The sequence below is a fragment of the Scyliorhinus torazame genome, chromosome 9, assembly GCF_047496885.1.
Source record: "Scyliorhinus torazame isolate Kashiwa2021f chromosome 9, sScyTor2.1, whole genome shotgun sequence".
Classification (NCBI taxonomy): domain Eukaryota; kingdom Metazoa; phylum Chordata; class Chondrichthyes; order Carcharhiniformes; family Scyliorhinidae; genus Scyliorhinus; species Scyliorhinus torazame.
The window spans coordinates 131491561-131504646 of NC_092715.1; positions in this window are offsets into that span (position 1 = coordinate 131491561).

Here is a 13086-nt window from a genome sequence, read left to right on the forward strand (position 1 = left end):
ACTCCGACTCCCTGCGGCAGCAGCTCCTTAAAATCAAACAGTTGACTCTCTCTGTCGCTATCGAGACGTGTCTTGTCCATGAGCATGCCAAGAATCGTTACTCCCACATCAGGGCGGCAGAAACTGCAAAGCTGGCCTCCCACGAGGCAGAAAGGGTGCATGCCATTGCATAGATTGCAGGGCCTGAGCATCGAGGAAAGTGGCCGTTTCGCGCACTTTTCTCGGACCCCTGTGCATGCGCGCCACGTGGACCAAGTGGACGGCGAGACCGAAAACCCGACTGCGCCGGTGCGTACGTCGGTCGACTGCACTGCACAAGCGCGATGGCGCACGGATCGCGCTGACGTCAGCGTCATGACGTGTCCGAATTGTGGCTCCGTCCACTTAATGCCCCAGGAACATATCGCTCGCCTCAAGCAGGTCTTCCAGCGAATTCATGAACATGGTCTCCAGCTCAACAGGGCCAAGTGCTCATTTGGTCAATCTGATATAAAGTTTCTAGGCGACGGCAGGGTGTGCGGCCAGACGCTGACAAGGTCTTGGCGATCAACGCCATGAAGACCCCGGAAGACAAGAAGGCGGTCCTCCGCTTCCTCGGGATGGTCAACTTCCTCGGGAACTTCATTCCCAATATGGCATCCCACACCACGGCCCTCCGCTATCTCGTCAAGAAGTCAACAGAATTCCAGTGGCTGCCCACACATGAAGCGGAATGGCGTGAGCTGAAGGCGAAGCTCACCACAGCCCCAGTTCTAGCGTTCTTCGACCCAACCAAGGAAACCAAGATATCAACTGATGCAAGCCAGGACGGCATTGGGGCAGTGCTCCTCCAGCGAGATGACTCCTCGTCCTGGGCTCCAGTGACATATGCCTCCATGACCCCACTGAGCAACGGTATGCCCAGATCGAAAAGGAGTGTCTGGGTCTCCTGACAGGAATAGTTAAGTTTCATGACTATGTTTACGGCCTGCCGAAATTCACAGTGGAAACGGACCATAGGCCGCTAGTCCACATAATCCAGAAGGATTTAAATGACATGACACCTCGGTTACAGCAAATTCTTCTTCGACTCCACCGCTATGACTTCGAACTTGTCTACACGCCAGGCAAAGAGCTGATCATTGCAGATGCCCTATCCCGGTCCATCACCACACCGTGTGAACAAGGTGACTTCATCTGCCACATAGAAGCGCAAGTGTAATTGTGTGCCACCAACCTCCCAGCCTCTGACGAACAGGTGGTCCAAATTCATGAGGAAACGGCCAAGGATCCTTTACTGCAGCGTGTGATGCAGCTCCTTACCCATGGCTGGCAGAAGGCACAATGTCCCCAATTCTTTCATGTTAAAGACGAGCGGACGGTTGTGGAGGGAATCCTTCTGAAACTCGACAGGATCGTTATTCCTCAAAGCATGCAGGCTATGGTGCTGGGTCAACTCCAGGAGGGTCACCTTGGAGTCTAGAAATGCCGACGCAGAGCTCGGGAGGCAGTTTACTGGCCGGGCATTAACCAGGATATTGCCAACATGGTCCTCAACTGCCCCACCTGTCAGAAGTTCCAACCAGCTCAACCCAAGGAAACACTGCAACAGCACGAGTCTGTGACCTCTCCGTGGTCCAAAGTAGGTGTAGACTTTTTTCACGCCAAGGGTTGTGACTACGTACTCCTGGTCGACTACTTCTCCAGTTACCCAGAATTGGTGAAACTGTCCGACTTCACATCGAAGGCGGCCATCAAAGCCTGCAAAGAAACGTTCGCCAGGCACGGTAAACAGCTCACGGTAATGAGCGACAACGGTCCACGCTTTTACAGCCAAGAATGGTCTGATTTTGCACAATCCTACAACTTCCGTCACGCTACCTCCAGTCCCCACTACCCGCAATCAAACGGGAAGGCCGAGAAAGGGGTCCATATTGTCAAGCGGTTGCTGTGCAAAGCTGCAGACTCAGGCTCCGACTTCAACCTGGCAATGCTGGCATACAGGGCAACCCCACTGTCCACTGGGTTGTCTCCAGCGCAGATGCTCACGAATCGCACTCTGAGGACCACAGTTCCAGCCATCCATGTTCCAGACCTTGACCACCTCACGGTACTACAAAAAGTGCAGCAGTCCCGGGCCCAACAGAAGGCCACATATGATGCTCACACCACGGATTTACCTGAGCTGGCTCCAGCCGATCATGTTCGTGTCCAGTTGCCTGAGGGCGGTTGGTCAGACACAGCTGTTGTTGTCAAACAAGTTACCCCGAGGTCTTGCATTGTTCGCATGGCTGATGGCTCCCTGCTACGGCACAACAGACGGGCATTGCGAAGAGTTCCACGCCCACCACCTGACCGTAGTGCTCCGCCGGCTATCATGCTTCCTCCGTACGTACCCTGCCACGAGGCCACCGATCTGCCAGTGATCCTGTAGGCCCACGCGACCACCGCAATGGCAGCGATCCCACCTCTCCACGTGCAGGCGGCTCCTGATCGACCTCTGCGGCGATCGACAAGAATTCGTCGCCCACCACAAAGACTGAATCTGAAGACTTAACTTTTGTACATTTTTGTGACTGAATCCATCGACTTAACTCTTGTAAATATTGCTTAGTTTGCCATGTATCTGCACTATCGACACCTTCCCATATATATACACGTTTGTTCAATCACCATTTGTATATAGTCAGGCATATATATACATATATATACACACCTCAGTATTTATTTAACTCAAAAGAAAAGGGGGGAGATGTCATAATATCCACTCATGTATATAATGAGATGCAGACAGGCAGTGATTGACACATAGGATGACCAGTAAGCATACAACACAGCACAGCCAATCACCAGACAGGACACTACCACTATAAAGCCAGAGGGCACTAGATTTCCCGTTCTCTCGGGACCCAGCTACTGAGACGTCAGAGTCCACGAGCTAGCACAGTGCAAACACCATGCGGTAGCTAGTAAGTCTGGTCAGGCTACTACAAGGTCACCAGTCAGATCAGTATATTGTCGACCCACAGCTGAATATGTACAGCAGTTCATCTAGTTGAATAAAACAGTGTTGGATCTTCTCCTGTGTAAGACGTCTGGTTCTAACTTCCCTGCATCGAGTGCAGTCCACATCGAACCAACCTGCCTAACACATCAGGAGGGATACCCTTAGTGTAAGTGGCAAGCTGTGAAGGCTTTGATCAGTTACACTGAAGGGTGTGGACAGGTTGAGGCAGGTTTTGCAAAGCAATCCTTCTGACAGAAAGTGTTATCACTCCATGATAGTGATTGACAACTGCCTGGAAGGCACTTCACTTTATCAGCACCTCAGTCACCTTCAGCTTCACTCTGCACATTGCGCAAGCCTCAGGTGGCTCAGACTCTGACAGCAGACCAGTGCTGATATCGACGTCCTTATGATGCAAAACTGCTCTCATTCCCAGTGGATCAGATAGACAGGCATTACCAGTGTCTAAGGAGATGCCTGTGAGTGGAGGGCCATCCCCTCTACCATCCCATAACCCCGTGTCCCTGACTCTTCCTAATTTGTGTGATCTCTTCTCCTGCAAGGAGGTAAAACAGGGAGGTGGCAGTATTAGAAATAACCTGTGTTCTGAGGAGTGAAAAATACTATTTGTGGAAAGTGACCGTAAGACATGAGTGTGAGAAGCCAATAGTGTGAGTGTGATTCTGAGTGTCAGCTGCTCAGTTGGATTGGATTGGATTTGTTCATTGTCACGTGTACCGAGGTACAGTGAAAAGTATTTTTCTGCGAGCAGCTCAACAGATCATTAAATACATGGGAAGAAAAGAAAATGCATAATAGGGCAACACAACATATACAATGTAACTACATAAGCACTGGCATCGGATGAAGCATACAGGGTGTAGTGTTAATGAGGTCAGTCCATAAGAGGGTCATTTAGGAGTCTGGTGACAGTGGGGAAGAAGCTGTTTTTGAGTCTGTTCGTGCGTGTTCTCAGACTTCTGTATCTCCTGTCCGATGGAAGAAGTTGGAAGAGTGAGTAAGCCGGGTGGGAGGGATCTTTGATTATGCTACCCGCTTTCCCCAGGCAGCGGGAGGTGTAGATAGAGTCAATGGATGGGAGGCAGGTCCGTGTGATGGACTGGGTGGTGTTCACGACTGTCTGAAGTTTCTTGGGCCGAGCAGTTGCCATACCAGGCTGTGATGCAGCTCGATAGGATGCTTTCTAAAGGTTGGTAAGGGTTAATGTGGACATGCCGAACTTCCTTAGTTTCCTGAGGAAGTATAGGCGCTGTTGTGCTTTCTTGGTGGTAGCGTCGACGTGGGTGGACCAGGACAGATTTTTGGAGATGTGCACCCCTAGGAATTTGAAACTGCTAACCATCTCCACCTCGGCCCCGTTGATGCTGACAGGGGTGTGTACAGTACTTTGCTTCCTGAAGTCAATGACCAGCTCTTTAGTTTTGCTGGCATTGAGGGAGATTGTTGTCGCTACACCACTCCACTAGGTTCTTTATCTACAGCCTGTATTCTGATTCGCCGTTATTCGAGATACAGCCCACTATGGTCGTATCGTCAGCAAACTTGGAGATGGAGTTGAGACCAAGTTTTGCCACGCAGTCGTGTGTGTACAGGGAGTAGAGTAGGGGGCTAAGTACGCAGCCTTGCGAGGCCCCGGTGTTGAGGACTATTGTGGAGGAGGTGTTGTTGTTCATTCTTACTGATTGTGGTCTGTTGGTCAGAAAATTGAGGATCCAGTTGCAGAGTGGGGAGCCAAGTCCTAGGTTTTGGAGCTTTGATATGAGCTTGGCTGGGATTATGGTGTTGAAGGTGGAGCTGTAGTCAAGAAATAGAAATCTGATGTAGGAGTCCTTGTTTTCGAGATGCTCTAGGGATGAGTGTAGAGCCAGGGAAATGGAGTCTGATGTGGACCGGTTGCAGCGGTATGCGAATTGCAGTGGATCAAGGTGTTCTGGGAGTATGGAGGCGATGCGCTTTATGATCAACCTCTCGAAGCACTTCATTACGACTGAAGTCAGGGCCACTGGTCGGTAGTCATTGAGGCCTGGTTCTTCTTTGGTACCGGTATGATGGTGGTCTTCTTGAAGCAAGTGAGGACCTCGGAGTGGAGTAGGGACAGGTTAAAGATGTCCGCGAATTCCTCCGCTAGGCTCTGAGTGCACGACCAGGGATCCCGTCCGGGCCCGTCGCCTTCCACGGGTTCACTTGCAGGAAGGCCAATCTGACTTCGGAAGCTGTGATGATGGGTATGGGTGAATTATGGGCTGCTGGGGCACTTGCCAGCGGATTGTTGGTTACCTGTTCGAACCGAGCATAGAATGCTCGGGGAGGGGTGCGCTGCTGACAGAGATACTGTTCGACTTCGCATTGTAGCCCATTATGTTGTTTAGTCCTTGCCACAACCGTCGAGAGTCTGTCTGTGACTCTAGCGTGGTTTGATATTCTCTCTTTGCATCTCGGATGGCTTTGCGGGGGTCGTACCTGGATTTTTTGTATAGGTCACGGTCGTCTGCCTTGAACGCCTCAGATCTGTCCTTCAGTAGGGAGTCAATCCCGCGATTAAGCCATGGTTTCCGGTTGGGGAACGTACGTACTGCTTTCTTTGGCACGCAGTCGTCCACACATTTGCTGATGATATCTGTGACGTTGGTGGCAGACTCATTTAAGTTGGTCGCTGAGTTCCTAAATATGGACCAGTCCACTGTCTCTAAGCAGTCACGTAAGAGCTCTTCTGTCTCCTCGGACCAGCACTGCACAACCTTCTTAGCTGGATTCTCCCGCTTGAATTTCTGCTTGTATGCCGGGAGAAGGAGCACCGTCTTATGGTCTGATTTCCCAAAGTGCGGTCGGGGGATGGAACGGGAGGCGCCCTTGATTTTTGAGTAGCAGTGGTCAAGAGTGTTGTCACCCCTGGTTGGACAGGAGATATGCTGGTGGAATTTTGGCAGTACACTCTTGAGGTTGGCCTTGTTGAAGTCTCCGGCCACGATGAACAAGGCCTCCGGGTATTCTGTTTCGTAGTTGTTTATAACTGTGTATAGTTCGTCCAGTGCCTTCCTCACTTCTGCCTGGGGTGGGATGTAGACCGCTGTGATAATGGCTGAAGTGAACTCACGTGGAAGATGATATGGGCGGCACTTCACGGTCAGATATTCCAGGTCTGGGGAGAAATAGGTTGCCAGGGTCACCACATGCAAGCACCAGGAGGAGTTGATGAGGAGGCAAACCCCTCCACCCTTCGCTTTGCCTGATGATGCCGTGCCGTCTGCCCGGTGAATTGAGAAGCCTTCAGGTTGTATGGCACAGTCCGGTGAGGCGGGGGTGAGCCATGTCTCTGTGAAACAGCAGTCTCTTACTTCCCTCTGCGAGGTAAGTCTGGCGTTAAGTTCATCCAGCTTGTTTTCGATCGCTTGGACGTTTGCCAGGAGTATGCTGGGGAGAGGGGTCTTGAAACCGCGTTGCTTCAGTCTAACCTGCAGACCGCCGTGTTTCCCTCACTTCCTCGGTCGGCGGCTGCTGCTGGATGATCCTGGGATCCGATGGCAGATGTCAGCTCTTGTGGAAGGTAGGTGGTCGTGTCTGGCGGGGTCCAGGGCACTGGCGGGGACCAGGGCGCTGGTTACGTATCTGGGGTCACGTCTGGCAGGGTCCTGGGCACTGGTTGAGGTAGAGGGGTTGCTAGGGGGGTGTAGCGCACAAAGACTCCGTGAGACGAATAGAGTGAAGTCGATGAGGCTTTATTAAGCGTGTCTGTTCCCCAGCTGCCCGATAGTAAACTGGCCTGCGGGGGAAGGCACTGGCTTCTTATATTTCGCCTTCAGGGCGGAGCTTGAGGTCAACGGCCAACCAGGACCCGGGATCTGTCAGCCAATGACATGAGGGCTTCCAGTCCCACATGACCCCCAATACATACTACCACATTCACCCCTTGTCAAAAATGAACCCGGCGGGGTGATGCTTCGTATGGTGGTAAGGGTTTACAGGGCTGGTCCTGGGAGGATAGAACAGTTATATGGTAGTACAGTATTGGACAGTATCGTCCTGTTACAACTATTTACAGAGGGTATAGGAAAAACAAAATGTTCATTGAACAGTCCATCTTTGTTTTACATCGACGCCACAAGTCGGTCGGGCGGTCTGGTCGTCCGTGTCGATCGCCTCGGCCCCAGCGGTGGTGGTGGTGCTTGTACCAGTGTTGTCGCCTCCGGGAGCCGCACAGTTTCAGCTGTCGGTGCAAAGGGGAGGGGGACTGATCCTCCTGTGAAGGGGGCGGTCGCGGGGTGCGGCGGTGGCAGGAAGGGGGGCGGTTGGGTTGATGGTGTCGGGGGGGGTGTGCGTGGTGCCGGCGGGCGCCAGATCCCGCAGGGAGACCGTGTCCTGTCGGCCGTCGGGGTACTCCACGTAGGCGTACTGGGGGTTTGCGTGGAGGAGGTGAACCCTTTCGACCAACGGGTCCGCCTTATGTGCCCGCACGTGCTTTCGGAGCAGGATGGGTCCTGGGGCCGCCAGCCAGGTCGGCAGCGACGTTCCAGAGGAGGACCTCCTAGGGAAGACAAGGAGACGCTCGTGAGGCGTTTGATTAGTGCTTGTACATAATAACGACCGGATGGAATGGAGAGCGTCCGGGAGGACCTCCTGCCACTGTGAAACTGGGAGATCCCTGGACCGTAGGGCCAGTAGGACGGCCTTCCAGACCGTGCCGTTCTCCCTTTCTACTTGCCCGTTCCCCCGGGGGTTGTAGCTGGTTGTCCTGCTTGAGGCTATGCCCTTGCTGAGCAGGAACTGGCGCAGCTCGTCACTCATGAAAGAGGACCCCCTGTCGCTGTGGACGTATGCGGGGTAACCGAACAGCGTGAAGATGCTGTTCAGGGCTTTAATGACTGTGGCCGCGGTCATGTCGGAGCAGGGAATGGCAAAAGGGAAGCGGGAGTATTCGTCCACTACATTAAGGAAATACGCGTTGCGGTCGGTGGAGGGGAGGGGCCCTTTGAAATCGAGACTGAGGCGTTGAAAGGGGCGGGAAGCCTTAATCAGGTGCACGCCATCTGGCCTGAAAAAATGCGGCTTGCATTCCGCGCAGATGTGGCAGTCCCTTGTGACTGTACGGACCTCCTCTAAAGAGTATGGGAGATTGCGGGACTTGATGAAGTGGTAAAACCGAGTGACCCCCGGGTGTCAGAGGTCCTCGTGGAGGGTTTGGAGGCGGTCAATTTGTGCGTTGGCACATGTGCCGCGGGATAGGGCATCGGACGGCTCGTTCAGCTTTCCGGGCCGGTACAAGATCTCATAGTTGAAGGTGGAGAGCTCGATCCTCCACCTTAAGATCTTGTCATTTTTAATCTTGCCCCGCTGTGCATTATCGAACATGAAGGCTACCGACCGTTGGTCAGTGAGGAGAGTGAATCTCCTGCCGGCCAGGTAATGCCTCCAATGTCGCACAGCTTCCACTATGGCTTGGGCTTCTTTTTCCACTGAGGAGTGGCGGAATTCTGAGGCGTGGAGGGTTCGGGAGAAGAAGGCCACGGGTCTGCCCGCTTGGTTAAGGGTAGCCGCTAGAGCTACGTCGGAGGCGTCGCTCTCGACCTGGAAGGGGAGGGACTCGTCGATGGCGCGCATCGTGGCCTTTGCGATGTCCGCTTTGATGCGGTTGAAGGCCTGGCAAGCCTCTGTCGACAGAGGGAAGGTCGTGGTCTGTATTAGGGGGCGGGCCTTGTCTGCGTACTGGGGGACCCACTGGGCGTAGTACGAAAAGAACCCCAGGCAGCGTTTCAGGGCTTTTGGGCAGTGCGGGAGGGGAAATTCCATGAGGGCGCGCATACGTTCGGGGTCGGGGCCTATTATCCCATTGCGCAATATGTAGCCCAGAATGGCTAGCTGATCGGTGCTAAAAACGCACTTGTCCTCGTTGTACGTGAGGTTCAAGGCTTTGGCGGTCTGGAGGAATTTTTGGAGGTTGGCGTCGTGGTCCTGCTGATCGTGGCCGCAGATGGTTACATTGTCGAGGTACGGGAACGTGGCCCGTAACCCATGTTGATCAACCATTCGGTCCATCTCCCGTTGGAAGACCGAGACCCCGTTTGTGACGCCAAAAGGGACCCGTAGGAAATGGTATAATCGCCCGTCTGCCTCGAAGGCTGTGTACTTGCGGTCACTACGGCGGATGGGGAGCTGATGGTAGGCGGACTTGAGGTCCACGGTGGAGAAGACTTTATACTGGGCAATCCGATTGACCATGTCGGATATGCGGGGGAGAGGGTACGCGTCTAGTTGTGTGTACCTGTTGATGGTCTGGCTATAGTCAATGACCATCCTTTGTTTCTCCCCTGTCTTCACTACTACCACCTGCGCTCTCCAGGGACTATTGCTGGCCTGGATTATGCCCTCCTTTAGTAACCGCTGGACTTCGGACCGAATGAAGGTCCGGTCCTGGGCGCCGTACCGTCTGCTTCTAGTGGCGACGGGTTTGCAATCCGGGATGAGGTTCGCAAACAAGGACGGGGGTTGCACCTTGAGGGTGGTGAGGCCGCAGATAGTGAGTGGGGGTATGGGGCCGCCGAATTTAAACGTAAGGCTCTGTAGGTTACATTGGAAATCTAAGCCCAGCAAGGTGGGGGCACAGAGTTGGGGAAGGACGTTAAGTTTGTAGTTTTTGAATTCCAACCCCTGTACCGTTAGGGTAACTATGCAGAATACCTGGATCTGTACGGAGTGGGATCCTGCAGCTAGGCAAATCTTTTGTGCGCTGGGTTAGGTAGTTAAGGAACAGCGTCTTACCGTGTCGGGGTGTATAAAACTTTCCGTGCTCCCGGAGTCGACAAGGCATGGCGTCTCATGGCCGTTAATTAGGACCGTTGTCGTCGTTGTCTGGAGAGTCCGGGGCCGAGCCTGATCGAGCGTAACCGAAGCGAGCCGTGGTTGTAGTAGTGGGGTGGGGTCCGTTATTGCCATCCAAGGTGGCGTCGGGGATGGACAAAATGGCCACCCCCATACATCGCACGTGGCTGAGGGGTCACAAGATGGCGTCGGGGGTGGACAAAATGGCCGCCCCCATGCATCGTACAGGTCGGGGCGGTCCAAGATGGCGGCGCCCCTCCTCCCCTCGTGGTGGTCGGGACCCAAAATGGCGGTGTCTGCGGGTCGCACAACGGCGCTCCTCCTCCCCTCGTGGTGGTCGGGACCCAAAATGGCGGCGTCTGCGGGTCGCACATGGTGTGCTGGGGTGTCTGGGGAGCGCTAGGACCGCGCGGAGTTCCTTCACTGCGAGCGCCAGGGCGGCGGGCGCTAGGACCGCGCGGAGCTCCCTTGCCGGGGACAGCGGTGGTCGGGGCCCAAGTCGGCGGCGCCGGCGGCTCAGGCGTGGGGCCGCGAGCGCAAGGAGCACGAGGAGCTCCCTCACCGGGGACAGCGGTGGTCGGGGTCCAGGTAGGTGGCGCCGGCGGGTCAGGCGTGAGGCGCGGGACGGGGGTGAGGGTGGCGTTCGGGACGCGAAAAACCCCTTCCTCTCCGTGGAGAGTGTTGTCCGGCACCCAAATCGGGAGCGCCGGCGGCGGGTCGTACATGGACTGCGGGGAGAGGGGTTGGGGAGCGTAGGCGGCGTGCAGGGCTCCCAGTTCTCCCGGGACCGCGGTGGTCGGGACCCAGAGCGGCTGCGTCTGTGGGTCGCACATGGCGTGCTGGGTGGGTTGGGAGGCATAGACTGCTTGTAGGGCTCCCTATTGCCCCGGGACGGCGGCGACCTCGCGGGATCGGCACACCACCGCATAGTGGCGTTTTTTCCCGCAGCTTTTGCAGATGGCTGCGCAGGCCGGATAGCGTTGTCGGGGGTGCTTCGCCTGGCCGCAGAAATAACAGCGGGCGCCCCCGGTGCGACTCGGCGTTTGGACTGCGCAAGCCTGTGGGGTGTCCGGGGGGGGTAGGGGGTTTGCCGCGACGGGTACGTACGGGGCCCAATGGCCTGCCGCGCGGTCGGGGCCGTAGGCGCGGGTATTACCCGCGGCCACGTCTAGGGAGGCTGCTAGGGCCCGTGCCTCTGAGAGTCCTAGCGACTCTTTTTCTAGAAGTCTTTGGCGGATTTGGGAGGATTGCATACCTGCCACAAAAGCGTCGCGCATTAACATGTCCGTATGTTCGTTTGCATTCACTGACGGGCAGCTGCAGGCTCGTCCCAAAATCAGCAGCGCGGCGTAGAATTCGTCCATCGATTCTCCGGGAGCTTGCCGTCTTGTCGCGAGCTGGTAGCGAGCGTAGATTTGGTTAACTGGGCGAACGTAGAGATTTCTCAGTGCTGTGAACGCCGTCTGGAAATCGTCGGTGTCTTCAATGAGGGTGAAAATCTCCGTGCTCACCCTCGAGTGCAGGACCTGCAGTTTTTGTTCGTCTGAGACTCGGCCTGTGGTCGATCTGATGTAGGCCTCGAAGCAAGTCTGCCAGTGTTTGAAGGCTGCTGCCGCATTCACTGCGTGGGGGCTGATCCTCAGGCATTCTGGAATGATCCTGAGCTCCATAGTCCTTTTTAGGCACGCTTAATAAATTGTAGTGCACAAAGACTCCGTGAGACGAATAGAGTGAAGTCGATGAGGCTTTATTAAGCGTGTCTGTTCCCCAGCAGCCCGATAGTAAACTGGCCTGCGGGAGAAGGCACCGGCTTCTTATACTTCGCCTTCAGGGCGGAGCTTGAGGTCAACGGCCAACCAGGACCCGGGATCTGTCAGCCAATGACATTAGGGCTTCCAGTCCCACATGACCCTCAATACATACTACCACAGGGGGCATGTTTGCGATCCGGATGGGTCCCGGCGTTCTGCGGGCGCGGGAATACCTTGGTGTGCCTTTGGGTCCTCGCGCGGCGTCTCTGCCATTTCGGTGGTCCTGGGTCATGTGCAGGGGCTTCCTGAGGCAGGTTGGGCTGGGTCCCGTGGTCTGTTCCCTCCCTGGGCGCTCCTGGGGTTGGATCTTGAAGTAGGCTCGGTCGGGCCTCCACTTGGATTTTTCTTTCTTCCATCACCAGGTAGGTCGGGTTGTTGGGCGGGCCTCTCCGGGTCGGGTTGCTGTGCGGGTCTCTGGGGGTCACGTTGGGCCTGGTCTTGCCGCCGGGAGTCGGGTCGGGAGCTCTGGGGACTGGGCAAGGCGATCCGGGGGCTGGCGTCGGTAGTTAGGCCGGGTTGGGAGCTCCAAGGTCCGGGTCGGCTCCAAATCGAGGTCGGGGCTTCACTTCCGGTTTGGGCCCGATCCACTTCCATGTCGTGGAGGTCAGGTGGGGTTGGGTCAAAAAGTCTCCACGGGCCTTGGAGGATGTTCAAGCCTGCAAGAGAAGATAAAACAGAGAGGTTAGTAATAATGTTAGTTTTAGAATTAATTTTTAAAAGATTAGAACGAGTATAAGTTAAGTAAAAAGTGGATATGTTGGGGAGAGCTCGCAGAGAGTCGCCTCGCTCCGGCGCCATCTTGGTAAATATGAAGTTGGGGATATGAAGTGCAGCAGCAAATTAGTGGAGCTGTGAGGTGTGTTGACCTGAGGCTTATTGTGCAGGGCAATGTTGGATAAGTTAGAGTGTAGAGTTTGCTATGCTACTGCACTCGCCTCCTGATGTCCTGGATTGTCCTGGTACAGGGTGTCCAGGTTAAAGGGACCAAACGGTTGTGCTCACTCCTTCTGCCACTTTTGACTATGCCTGCTAGGTTCAATAAGATCCTGAACCCCTTTAGGAGAGCTCAACTCACTACAGTGAGCTTTCATGGAGGGAGGCCCCCCCCCACCCACCCCCCCCCGGTGACGGATCATGAGTGAACCACGCCAGCGGGAACTCGGCCAGTTGTTGTTGGAGAATCACCGTGGGGGCCTCTTTCAATGGCCCCCGACCGGCGCCGCATCAACCGTGTACGCGCAATTGGTAACCGGAGAATCGCGGGAGCGGCATCGGACCCGATCGTGGGTCTGATGCCCATTCTCCACCCCCGCACCAAGCGCGACGTGGAGGCTGGGAGAATCCCGGCCGGGGTTTCCCATTGAGGCCACCTCACACTATCGGGAAACCCGTGGGCGTGGGTGCGTTGCCGGCGAAGCGGAGGATTCTGCCGACGGAGAGGCCCGCAGCTTATTC